This window comes from Pseudophryne corroboree, chromosome 11 (assembly GCF_028390025.1).
Source record: "Pseudophryne corroboree isolate aPseCor3 chromosome 11, aPseCor3.hap2, whole genome shotgun sequence".
NCBI classification, from domain to species: Eukaryota; Metazoa; Chordata; class Amphibia; order Anura; family Myobatrachidae; genus Pseudophryne; species Pseudophryne corroboree.
In genome coordinates, this window is record NC_086454.1 from 172,174,929 (window position 1) to 172,186,796 (window position 11,868).

The following is an 11,868-nucleotide window of genomic DNA, read 5'->3' on the forward strand; positions in this document are numbered from 1 at the left end:
GACGTATGGAAAAGGGCAGAGAGTGCAACTGATTGCGGGATGTGTGTTATTGTGCCAGTTTTAGCCAAATACAATCCTCCTTATTAGATAAATTTGTTGACCGTCATTGCACCAATTTAGCGACCCAAACACATGGGTATGCAGAGGTTAAATCATATGGTCAACAAGAGTTGATAACATAAGCCTCTGTTGTTATTGTTCGTGGTGTGAGGCAAAACAAAAAGAGTAGCCTATTATAATTTAAGGCATGTGTAAAGAACAAACACAAAATTCCAATGAACCAAATGTCTGTTATTGCAGATTGGATCTGTCCGTCAGGAAAGCAAAAATTGAATAGTATCAACGATGGAAGGATTAGCTAAATTAGCACATAGATACATAGGTAGATGTGCTTTAAAGGAATATATATTTGCTGCGATAGGTTTAGACAGTGCAAACCATGAACGCTCGCATACCAGCAGCTGATATAACCAATACAATTGTTGCCATAAATTTGACATAAGCTGATACATAGAAGCCAAATGTAATTTTTTAAAAAGAAAAAGCACACATCGTTGCAGCTACCACTGCCCTGCACTATGTTATAATTATATACTCAATTTACGTTTTTTAAGCATACAAAACAGCCTAAACAATTTGCAGGCAAAGATTAGTGGCTAAATGCCACAAGTAATAGTGCAGTTAGTCATAGATAGCACCTATGATAAATTATTGTGTGCTTGACAAAGCAGAAAACTGCTATTTTACGTATATAAAACATGAAAAGCAGCTCAAGTGATTATCAGACAAAGAATTGGCAACTAAATATCACGGGTAGCGGTGTAACTAATAGTGCACAACACCTGCAGTTGATGATTCTAAGCATATACTTGCACCTCAAGACCAGCAAAATAAGGTTGCCCAAATAAATATTTGGCTTAATGGTGATGGTGGGGGCAGTGAGCAGGGGGGAAGGGGGAGAGAGGATACTTATGCCGTGCGCCTCCCCGTCCCGTCGAGTGCCGCCGAGCCGCCTAAGTCCGTGCGGTGTGCAGGCTGGCCGTCTTGCCCGTTCTCCTGTCCTCCGTTGCTGGTCTGAGAGTGGTCACGTGAGAGCGCTCTCCGTGACCCACAATCACGTACCCAACGTACGTTTCGCAGTCGGCTTGTTCACGGGTAGCGTGAGCATAGTGGCGCTGGCAGCAGCAATATATTGGGAAATACCACCAATAGCGGCTGTAGTAGCTGGATTAACACAGCGGAATCATATGTTTAATAATGCCGTGCCTGACGCCAGAGGAACCTGGGCTTAATAAGAGACCCATCTGTTCTAGTTAGTTGAATGGGAATTGACAGCTTAAACATGATAAGAATATTGCGTTTACAAGGAGCAAATACATATTTGAAGGAGAGTAAATCTGCTGTTTGAAAGGAGTTTGTTATGTAAATTAAAAATAGCCATAATATAGTTATATGTCGATTAGAGAATGAGAGCCGAAAAAAACAGAGGCACCATAATATCTCTAATCAGAGATAATAATGATATAATGAGGTGCAAGTATATGCTTAGAATCATCAACTGCAGGTGTTGTGCACTATTAGTTACACCGCTACCCGTGATATTTAGTTGCCAATTCTTTGTCTGATAATCACTTGAGCTGCTTTTCATGTTTTATATACGTAAAATAGCAGTTTTCTGCTTTGTCAAGCACACAATAATTTATCATAGGTGCTATCTATGACTAACTGCACTATCACTTGTGGCATTTAGCCACTAATTTTTGCCTGTAAATTGTTTAGGCTGTTTTGTATGCTTAAAAAACGTAAATTGAGTATATAATTATAACATAGTACAGGGCAGGGGTAGCTGCAACGATGTGTGCTTTTTTTTTTAAAAAATTACATTTGGCTTCTAAGTATCAGCTTATGTCAAATTTATGGCAACAATTGTATTGGTTATATCAGCTGCTGGTATGCGAGCGTTCATGGTTTGCACTGTCTAAACCTATCGCAGCAAATATATATTCCTTTAAAGCACATATACCTATGTATCTATGTGCTAATTTAGCTAATCCTTCCATCGTTGATACTATTCAATTTTTGCTTTCCTGACGGACAGATCCAATCTGCAATAACAGACATTTGGTTCATTGGAATTTTTTGTTTGTTCTTTACACATGCCTTAAATTATAATAGGCTACTCTTTTTGTTTTGCCTCACGCCACGAACAATAACAACAGAGGCTTATGTTATCAACTCTTGTTGACCATATGATTTAACCTCTGCATACCCATGTGTTTGGGTCGCTAAATTGGTGCAATGACGGTCAACAAATTTATCTAATAAGGAGGATTGTATTTGGCTAAAACTGGCACAATAACACACATCCCGCAATCAGTTGCACTCTCTGCCCTTTTCCATACGTCACCCACTACCATACCACACTGGGTATGCCCAATCCCGTCCGATCTTGGAGGCGATACAGTGTTGGGCCTGGTCAGTACGTCAGTGGGAGACCACTTAGGAATACCAGGTGTTGTGGGTCTCCAGTGGAATTGAATTGGTGTTTGCACTGAACCCACGGAGGGATGGGCATTTGCTTGCTAGACACTGAATTATTACAGTAACAATCCATCAATATGTTCGCAGATTTAACTTTATGTATGGCTTAGAAAGTTTACAGCCATCTCATTATTAAATTGGGTATCTTGTGTTTTTTAAACAAAGAAAAAAATTTTTTTACAGTAAACTCCATTAGTGTACCTAACCTTTTATATATAGACTATTAAAAGTTATGTTTTAATCTTCTCATTATCACATTACCACTCATACAGACATCATATCTGCAAATAACTCTCCGGGAATGAGTGCTCCCACCCAAGGTCACTTTTTCTTCTTTTCCTAAATTCAAATACGTTCGGACCTTTGGGAGCACCGCTGACAATCACCATTTTGTCTGCCCATAGAGATTTATTCTGATGGTAGAAGGTGATTTATCTTAGACTACCGTCTAATCTGTCAGTTTTTCTCGGAGCAAATATTTCACTTACTGTTTTCATTATAATCTCTTTTTTGGTCCTGTGCGGTATTCCCAAACCCAAACCCCCCCTTTTCTGACTATATCCACCTAGCTACAATACACCGCCCTGACCTATTCCACTAAATACAGTACACCATCCTGGCCTATTCCCCTAAATATAGTACACCATCCTGGCCTATTCCCCCAACTACAGTACACCATCCTGGCCTATTCCCCCAACTACAGTGTACTGGCTTATTATTCTAACCTCAGTACACCATCCTGGCCTATTTCCCTAACCACAGTACACCTTCCTGGCCTTTTCCCCTAAATACAGTACACCGTCCTGGCCTATTCCCATAACTACAGTACACCGTCCTGGCCTACTACCCTAACCACAGTACACTGTCCTGGCCTATTTGCCTAAATATAGTGCACCACCCTGGCCTATTCCCCCAACTACAGTCAACCGTCCTGGCCTAATCCCCCAACTACAGTACACCGTCGTGGCATATCTGCCTAGCTACAATACACCGCCCTGACCTATTCCACTAAATACAGTACACCATCCTGGCCTATTCCCCTAAATATAGTACACCGTCCTGGCCTATTCTCCCAACTACAGTACACCATCCTGGCCTATTCCCCCAACTACAGTGTCCTGGCTTATTATTCTAACCTCAGTACACCATCCTGGCCTATTGCCCTAACCACAGTACACCGTCCTGGCCTTTTTCCCCTAAATACAGTACACCATCCTGTCCTATTCCCAAAACTATAGTACACCATCCAGGCCTATTCCCCTAAATATAGTACACCACCCTGGCCTATTCCCCCAACTATACTATCCTGGCCTATTATCCTAACTACAGTACACTATCCTGGCATATTCCCCTTAAACACAGTACACCGCCCTGGCCTGTTCTCCCAACTACAGTATCCTGGCCAATTATCCAAACTACAGTAACCTGTCCTGGCCAATTCCCCTAACTACAGTATACCATCCTGGCCTATTCCCCTAACCATAGTACACCGTCCTGGCCTATTTCCCCAATCACTGTACACCATCCTGGCCTATTACCCTAAATACAGTACACCGTCCTGGCCTATTCCCATAACTACAGTACACCGTCCTGGCCTACTCCCCTAAATATAGTACATCGTCCTGGCCTAATTCCCCAACTACAGTACACCATCCTGGCATATCCCCCTAGCTACAGTATACCGTCCTGGCCTATTCCCCTAAATACAGTACACAGTCCTGGCCTATTCCCCTAAATATAGTACACTGTCCTGGCCTATTCCCCCAACTACAGTACACCGTCCTGGCCTATTCCCCCAACTACAGTACACTGTCCTGGCCTAATCCCCTAAATACAGTACACCGTCCTGGCCTATTGCACTAAATATAGAACACTGTTCTGGCCTATTCCAACAACTACAGTACACCGTCCTGGCCTATTCCCCCAACTACAGTACACATTCCTGGCTTTTTCCCCCAAATACTGTGTCCTGGCCTATTATCCTAACCAATGTATACCATCCTGACCTATTCCCCTAACCACAGTACACCGTCCTGGTTTATTCCCAAATCACAGTACACCATTCTGGTCAATTCCCTTAATCACAGTACACCGTCCTGGCCTATTCCCCCAATCACCGTCCTGGCCTATTATCCTAACTACAGTACACCGTCCTGGCCTTTTACCCTAAATACTGTACACCGTCCTGGCCTATTCCACTAAATATAGTACAACGTCCTGGCCTGTTCCCCCAACTACACTACACCGTCCTGTCCTATTCCCCAAACTACAGTACACCGTCCTGGCCTATTCCCCTAACTACAGTACACCATCCTGTCCTATTCCCCAAACTACAGTACACCGTCCTGGCCTATTCACCTAAATATAATACACCGTCCTGGCCTATTCCCCCAACTATAGTATCCTGGCCTATTATCCTAACTACAGTACACCATCCTGGCATATTCCCCTTACTACAGTACACCGTCCTGGCCTATTCTCCCAAATACAGTATCCTGGCCTATTATCCTAACTACAGTAATTCATCCTGGCCTATTCCCCTTACTACAGTACACAGTGCTGGCCTATTATCCTAACTACAGTATACCTTCCTGGCCTATTCCCCCAACTACAGTACACCGTCCTGGCATATCCCCCTAGCTACAGTACACCGTCCTGGCCTATTCCTCTGAATACCGTACACCGTCCTGGCCTATTCCCCTAAATACAGCACACCGTCCTGGCCTATTTCCCTAAATACAGTACACCGTTCTGGCCTATTCCCCCAACTACAGTACAACGTCCTGGCCTATTCTTCCAACTACAGTACACCGTCCTGGCCTATTCCCCCAACTACAGTGTCCTGGCCTATTATCCTAACCAAGTACACCATCCTGGCCTATTCCACTAAATATAGTACACCATCCTGGCCTATTCCTCCAACTACACTACACCGTCCTGTCCTATTCCCCAAACTAAAGTACACCGCCCTTGCCTATTCACCTGAATATAGTACACCGTCCTGGCCTATTCCCCCAACTACAGCATCCTGGCCTATTATCCTAACTACAGTACACCATCCTGGCCTATTCCTCAAACCACAGTACACCGACCTGGCCTATTCCCCTAAATACAGTACACCGTCCTGGCCTATTCCCCTAACTACAGTACACCTTCCTGTCCTATTCCCCAAACTACTGTACACTGTCCTGGCCTATTCCCCTAACTACAGTACACCATCCTTTCCTTTTCCCCAAACTACAGTACACCGTCCTGGCCTATTCCCCCAACTATAGTATCCTGGCCTATTATCCTAACTACAGTACACCATCCTGGCATATTCCCCTTAAACACAGTACACCGCCCTGATCTATTCTCCCAACTACAGTATCCTGGCCTATTATCCTAACTACTGTAACCCATTCTGGCCTATTCCCCTTACTACAGTACACCGTCCTGGCCCATTATCCTAACTACAGTACACCGTCCTGGCCTATTATTCTAACTACAGGTAAGCTTCCTGCCTATTCCCCCAACTACAGTACACCGTCCTGGCATATCTCCCTAGCTACAGTACACCGTCCTGGCCTACTCCTCTGAATACAGTACACCGTCCTGGCCTATTCCCCTAAATACAGTACACCGTCCTGGCCTATTCCCCTAAATACAGTACACCGTCCTGGCCTATTCCCCCAACTACAGTACACCGTCCTGGCCTATTCCCCCAACTACAGTGTCGTGGCCTATTAGCCTAACCAAGTACACCATCCTGGCCTTTTCCCCTAAATACAGTACACCGTCCTGGCCTATTCCCGCAATTACAGTACACCATCCTGGCCTATTCCATCAACTACAGTATACCGTCCTGGCCTATTCCCCCAATTACAGTATCGTGGCCTATTATCCTAACCAATGACACCGTCCTGGCCTATTCCCAAACCACAGTACACCATCCTGGTCTATTCCCCTATTCACAGTACTCCGTCCTGGCCTATTCCCCCAATCACCATACACCATCCTGGCCTATTATCCTAACTACAGTACACCGTCCTGGCCTTTTCCCCTAACTACAGTACACCGTCCTGGCCTATTCCCCCAACTACAGTACACTGTCCTGGCCTAATCCCCTAAATACAGTACACAGTCCTGGCCTATTGCACTAAATATAGAACACTGTTCTGGCCTATTCCAACAACTACAGTACACCGTAATGGCCTATTCCCCCAACTACAGTACACATTCCTGGCTTTTTCCCCCAAATACTGTGTCCTGGCCTATTATCCTAACCAATGTATACCATCCTGACCTATTCCCCTAACCACAGTACATTGTCCTGGTCTATTCCCAAATCACAGTACACCATTCTGGTCAATTCCCTTAATCACAGTACACCGTCCTGGCCTATTCCCCAATCACCGTCCTGGCCTATTATCCTAACTACAGTACACCGTCCTGGCCTTTTACCCTAAATACTGTACACCTGTCACAACTGAGGGCCTGAGCTGACGGGAGGCAGCCTCAGTTGTAGGGGCTGAGATGTACCGGAACCTGGGAGGTTGTATCAGACCCCTGGACATGTAAGTAACATGAATAATAACTGCCCGAAGGCGTGACCACGACAACTTGGATAAAAGTCAATGATGTTTATTATGACAACTCCGCAACACAGCAGCAGTAAAAGAAAACGTAAAAGTCAGCAAAGAATAAATACAGTTCCTGGGTACTACAGGATGGCAGGAGCCACAGGGCACTGGTAGTGTGAGATAGTTCTTATGATCTTCTAGATGGAAAGTCCTTACCAGGCCCGACTGTAGCAATGGAGATAACCCAGGATTGTGCCAGCTGGTGTTCCAGGAAAAGCTGGGTTGCTGAAGATAAAACAGCTGCTGTGGATACTGGCTGGAACCAGACTGTTGTTAGCACGGAGTGGATACTGGCTGGAACCAGTTAAATAATAAATGAACTTGGGAGCGATGAAATATGAACTGAAATGTAGAACTTGAGAGCGGAGAAATAATAATACCGGTGGAGAGTGGTAAAGTGTAGAAAGGACACCGGCCCTTTAAGGGAAGCTGTACTCTGCTGGAAGCCGAGCTGGAAGCAGGTAATGTTGTAGCTGGAAACAGATGAATCCACAATGGATTGGAGAGTCAGGCTACACCGCAGGTGGAATGCTGGTGCGGGTCTCTATGGTGGAAGTCTTGAGACAGGAGCTGGAACCTGGAAGACAATCACAGGAGAGAGACAAACAGGAACTAGGTTTGACAACCAAAGCACTGACGCCTTCCTTGCTCAGGCACAGTGTATTTATACCTGCAGCAAGGAAGGGATTGGCTAGGCAATTATGCAGATTATCAATACTGAGAACAGATTGGTGGAAATGATCAGCTGACAGAATCCAAGATGGCTGCGCCCATGCAGACACTTGGAGGGAAGTTTGGTTTGTAATCCATGTGGTAATGAAAACAGTAATGGCGGCGCCGACCACCGGAGACAGGAGGCGCCAGGCTGACAGATGCACATCCAACCACGCGGACACAGCGGAGGCCGCGGCTGACGTAATCGCCACTCAGACACTCTGCATGCAGAAGTTCAGGGACGGCGGCGGAGGCCGCGGGAGACGCCATGCCAGGTGTAATATGGCGTTTACTGTGACAGCGTCCCAGAGTGACAGGAGAGGATACAGGAATGTACACATCAGGATAACAGATGGGATCCGGTCCTGGAGCGCTGAGCCAGCCTTAGGAGGCATCTGATGGGTAAGAAATGGCGTCCAGATACCCGGATCGTGACAGCACCCCCCCCTTTAGGAGTGGCCCCAGGACACTTCTTTGGCTTTTGAGGAAACTTGGAATGGAATCTCCGGACCAAGGCAGGAGCATGGACATCAGAAGCATTGGTCCATAAACGTTCCTCAGGACCATAACCCTTCCAGTCAATAAGATATTGTAGTTGACCGTAACGGTGACGTGAGTCCAGGATCTTGGCCACTTCATACTCAACGCCTCGTTGAGTTTGGACTTTCGGAGTTGGAGGAAGTGAGGAATGAAACCGATTCAAGATCAGCGGTTTCAACAGGGAAACATGGAATGTCCTGGGTATTTTTAAGAAGGGAGGCAACTGGAGTCTGTAAGCAACAGGATTGATGACTTGTTCAATCTTGAAAGGACCGATATAGCGAGGTGCAAACTTCATACTGGGAACTCTTTACCTCAAATTCTTCGTGGATAACCATACCCGATCACCCACCTTGAGAGCAGGAACTGCTCGACGCTTCTTATCCGCAAACTTCTTGTACCTGAACGATGCCTTGAGCAGAGCTGATCGTACGCTCTTCCAGATATTGGCAAACTGATGCAAGGTGATATCCACTGCGGGAACAGAAGTTGCTGGAAGCGGTTGGAACTCAGGGACTTTAGGGTGGAATCCAAAGTTAGTGAAGAATGGTGTTGAAGCAGATGAAGAATGATACTGGTTGTTATGACAGAACTCGGCCCAGGGAAGTAATTGAACCCAGTCATCTTGAGAGGAGGACACATAGATGCGGAGGAAGGCCTCCAAGTCCTGATTCACCCTCTCGGTTTGACCATTGGTCTGAGGATGGTAAGCCGTGGAAAACTTTAGCTTGACTTGGAGGACTTGACATAAACTTCGCCAGAATTTGGCTGTGAATTGAACTCCTCGATCTGAGATAATTTCTTCAGGAAGACCGTGGAGTCGGAAGATCTCTTGTATGAATACTTGAGCCAACTTGGAAGCTGACGGAAGACCGGTGAGAGGAATGAAGTGTGCCATCTTGGTGAACCGGTCAACTACCACCCAGATGGTATTGAACTTGTTGCACATGGGTAAGTCTGTAATGAAATCCATCGACAAGTGGGTCCATGGTCGACGGGGAACGGATAGTGGAACCAGTTGCCCCGCAGGCGACTGGCGGGATACTTTATGTTGGGCACACTTTGGGCAAGATGCAATAAACTCCAAGACGTCCTTTTTCAGAGTTGGCCACCAATAGGACCTAGAGATAAACTCCAGGGTTTTTTGGATACCTGTATGTCCGGCAAAACGGGAAGCATGGGCCCAATGCATGAGCTTCTTCCTTAGCATCGGCTTCACAAAACTTTTCCCTGATGGGGGCGTAGAGTCCATCCCTACCGTGGAGAATGCCAACGGATTTATAATAGGATGCTTGTCTGAAGACTCTGACTCATTTTCTTGCTCCCATGAGCGGGAAAGGGCATCGGCCTTGCGATTCTGAGAGCCCGGACAGAACTGGAGTTTAAAGTCGAACCTGGAAAAGAAAAGTGCCCATCTGGCCTGACGAGGGTTGAGACATTGTGCGCCCTTCAGGTATAAAAGGTTCTTGTGGTCTGTAAGTATGGTGATTGAATGAGAAGCTCCCTCCAACAGATACCTCCACTCTTCTAGAGCGAGCTTGATGGCTAGCAACTCCTGGTCGCCAATGGCATAGTTGCGCTCAGCTGGGGAGAACTTCCGGGAGAAGAAACTGCAAGGGTGTAAATGGCCATCTTTAGCCCTCTGAGATAACACCGCTCCTACTCCAACGGAGGAGCCATCCACCTCTAAGATGAAAGGAGAGTCGATGTCAGGCTGTTTCAGAACAGGCGCAGAGATGAACCTTTGTTTTAAAAGATGAAATGCTTGCATGGCTTCTTCAGACCACTTGGACGGGTTAGCACCCTTCTTAGTGAAAGCAGTAATAGGCGCCACAATGGTGGAAAAGTCTCGTATAAACTTTCGGTAATAGTTGGCGAACCCTAAGAACCTCTGGATCCCTTTGAGGGTTAAGGGTACCGGCCAATTTTGGATTGCTTGTAGTTTCTCAGGATCCATCTCTAGTCCGGAACCGGACACAATGTACCCTAGAAACGGAATGGACTTGACTTCAAAGACGCATTTCTCTAATTTGCAATAGAGATGATTGACACGGAGACGGGACAGAACCTCCTTTACCCAAAAACGATGTTCCTCTAAATCGTTGGCAAAAATGAGGATATCGTCTAGATAGACCACGACATGACGGTATAGAATGTCTCTGAAGATCTCATTGACAAAATGCTGGAAGACAGCTGGAGCATTGCTCAATCCGAAGGGCATGACGAGGTACTCATAATGTCCGTCACGGGTGTTAAAGGCGGTCTTCCACTCGTCACCCTCACGGATCCGGATGAGATTGTATGCACCTCGCAAGTCCAGCTTTGTAAAGATGGTAGCTCCGCTAACTCTGTCAAAGAGCTCAGTAATCAGGGGTAAAGGATAACGGTTCTTGATGGTAATGTCGTTCAAACCTCTGTAGTCGATGCACGGCCGCAGACCACCATCTTTCTTTTTTACAAAAAAGAAGCCTGCGCCGGCTGGAGAAGAAGAAGGTCGAATGAACCCCTTTGCTAGGTTCTCTTTAATATATTCCTCCATAGAATGCGTCTCAGGCAGAGACAACGGATAAGTTCGGCCTCGAGGTGGAACCTTCCCTGGAACGAGATCAATCGGACAATCCCATTCTCTATGAGGAGGAAGGATATCAGCAGAAGCTTTACTGAACACATCCGTGAAATCTTGATATGGAGGAGGTGGAACATCAGACGACCTGGGGGAGGAAGAACAGACAGGCAATACTTTAAACAAACATGTCTCAGCACAGGAGGAACCCCATGCCAGGATTTGCGTAGTCGTCCAATCAATTGTAGGATTGTGAAGACGGAGCCATGGAAGGCCCAGGACCACAGGATGTGTGGCTCTTGGAATCACTAAAAAAGAAATAAGTTCGGAATGAAGAACTCCCACTCTCAGACGAACTGGTAGAGTCCTTAAAGAAATAACTGCATCAAAAATTTTGCTGCCATCCACGGCAGTTAAAGAAATGGACGAAGGAAGTCTCTCGGTGGGTAGGGACCACCGTTTAACATAGGCTTCGGTAATAAAGTTCCCAGCCGCTCCGGAATCAAGGAGGGCAATGACGTTCCGATAACGTTGAGCAACTTGAAGCGAGACTGGGAGATTACAATCTTGAGGAGATGGAGAGGAGATCATTACTCCTAGCCGGCCCTCTCCTTGGCGAGCTAGGATTTGGAGTTTCCCGGACGTTTGGGACAGGCATTAATGGTGTGAGACGGAGCTGCACAATAGAGACAGAGAGACTCGGAGAGACGTCTTCGGCGCTCAGCAGGAGTTAAACGAGAACGGCCAAGTTGCATGGGCTCATCTTTAGATGGTGACAGTTGACGAGGAGGAGGAGCAGAAGATTTTGGAGCAGATGATCTTCCACGCTCAGTTGCTCTCTCTCTGAAACGTAAATCAACTTTCGTGCAGAGTGAGATTAGCTCATCT

The 11,868-nt window shown here is 46.2% G+C and overlaps 1 pseudogene; it reads left to right on the forward strand.

Annotated features, from left to right (window-relative positions):
* The first annotated feature begins 2,405 nt into the window (after window positions 1-2,405).
* On the forward strand, window positions 2,406-2,524 carry LOC134971182 (5S ribosomal RNA; annotated as a pseudogene).
* Window positions 2,525-11,868: the final 9,344 nt, after the last annotated feature.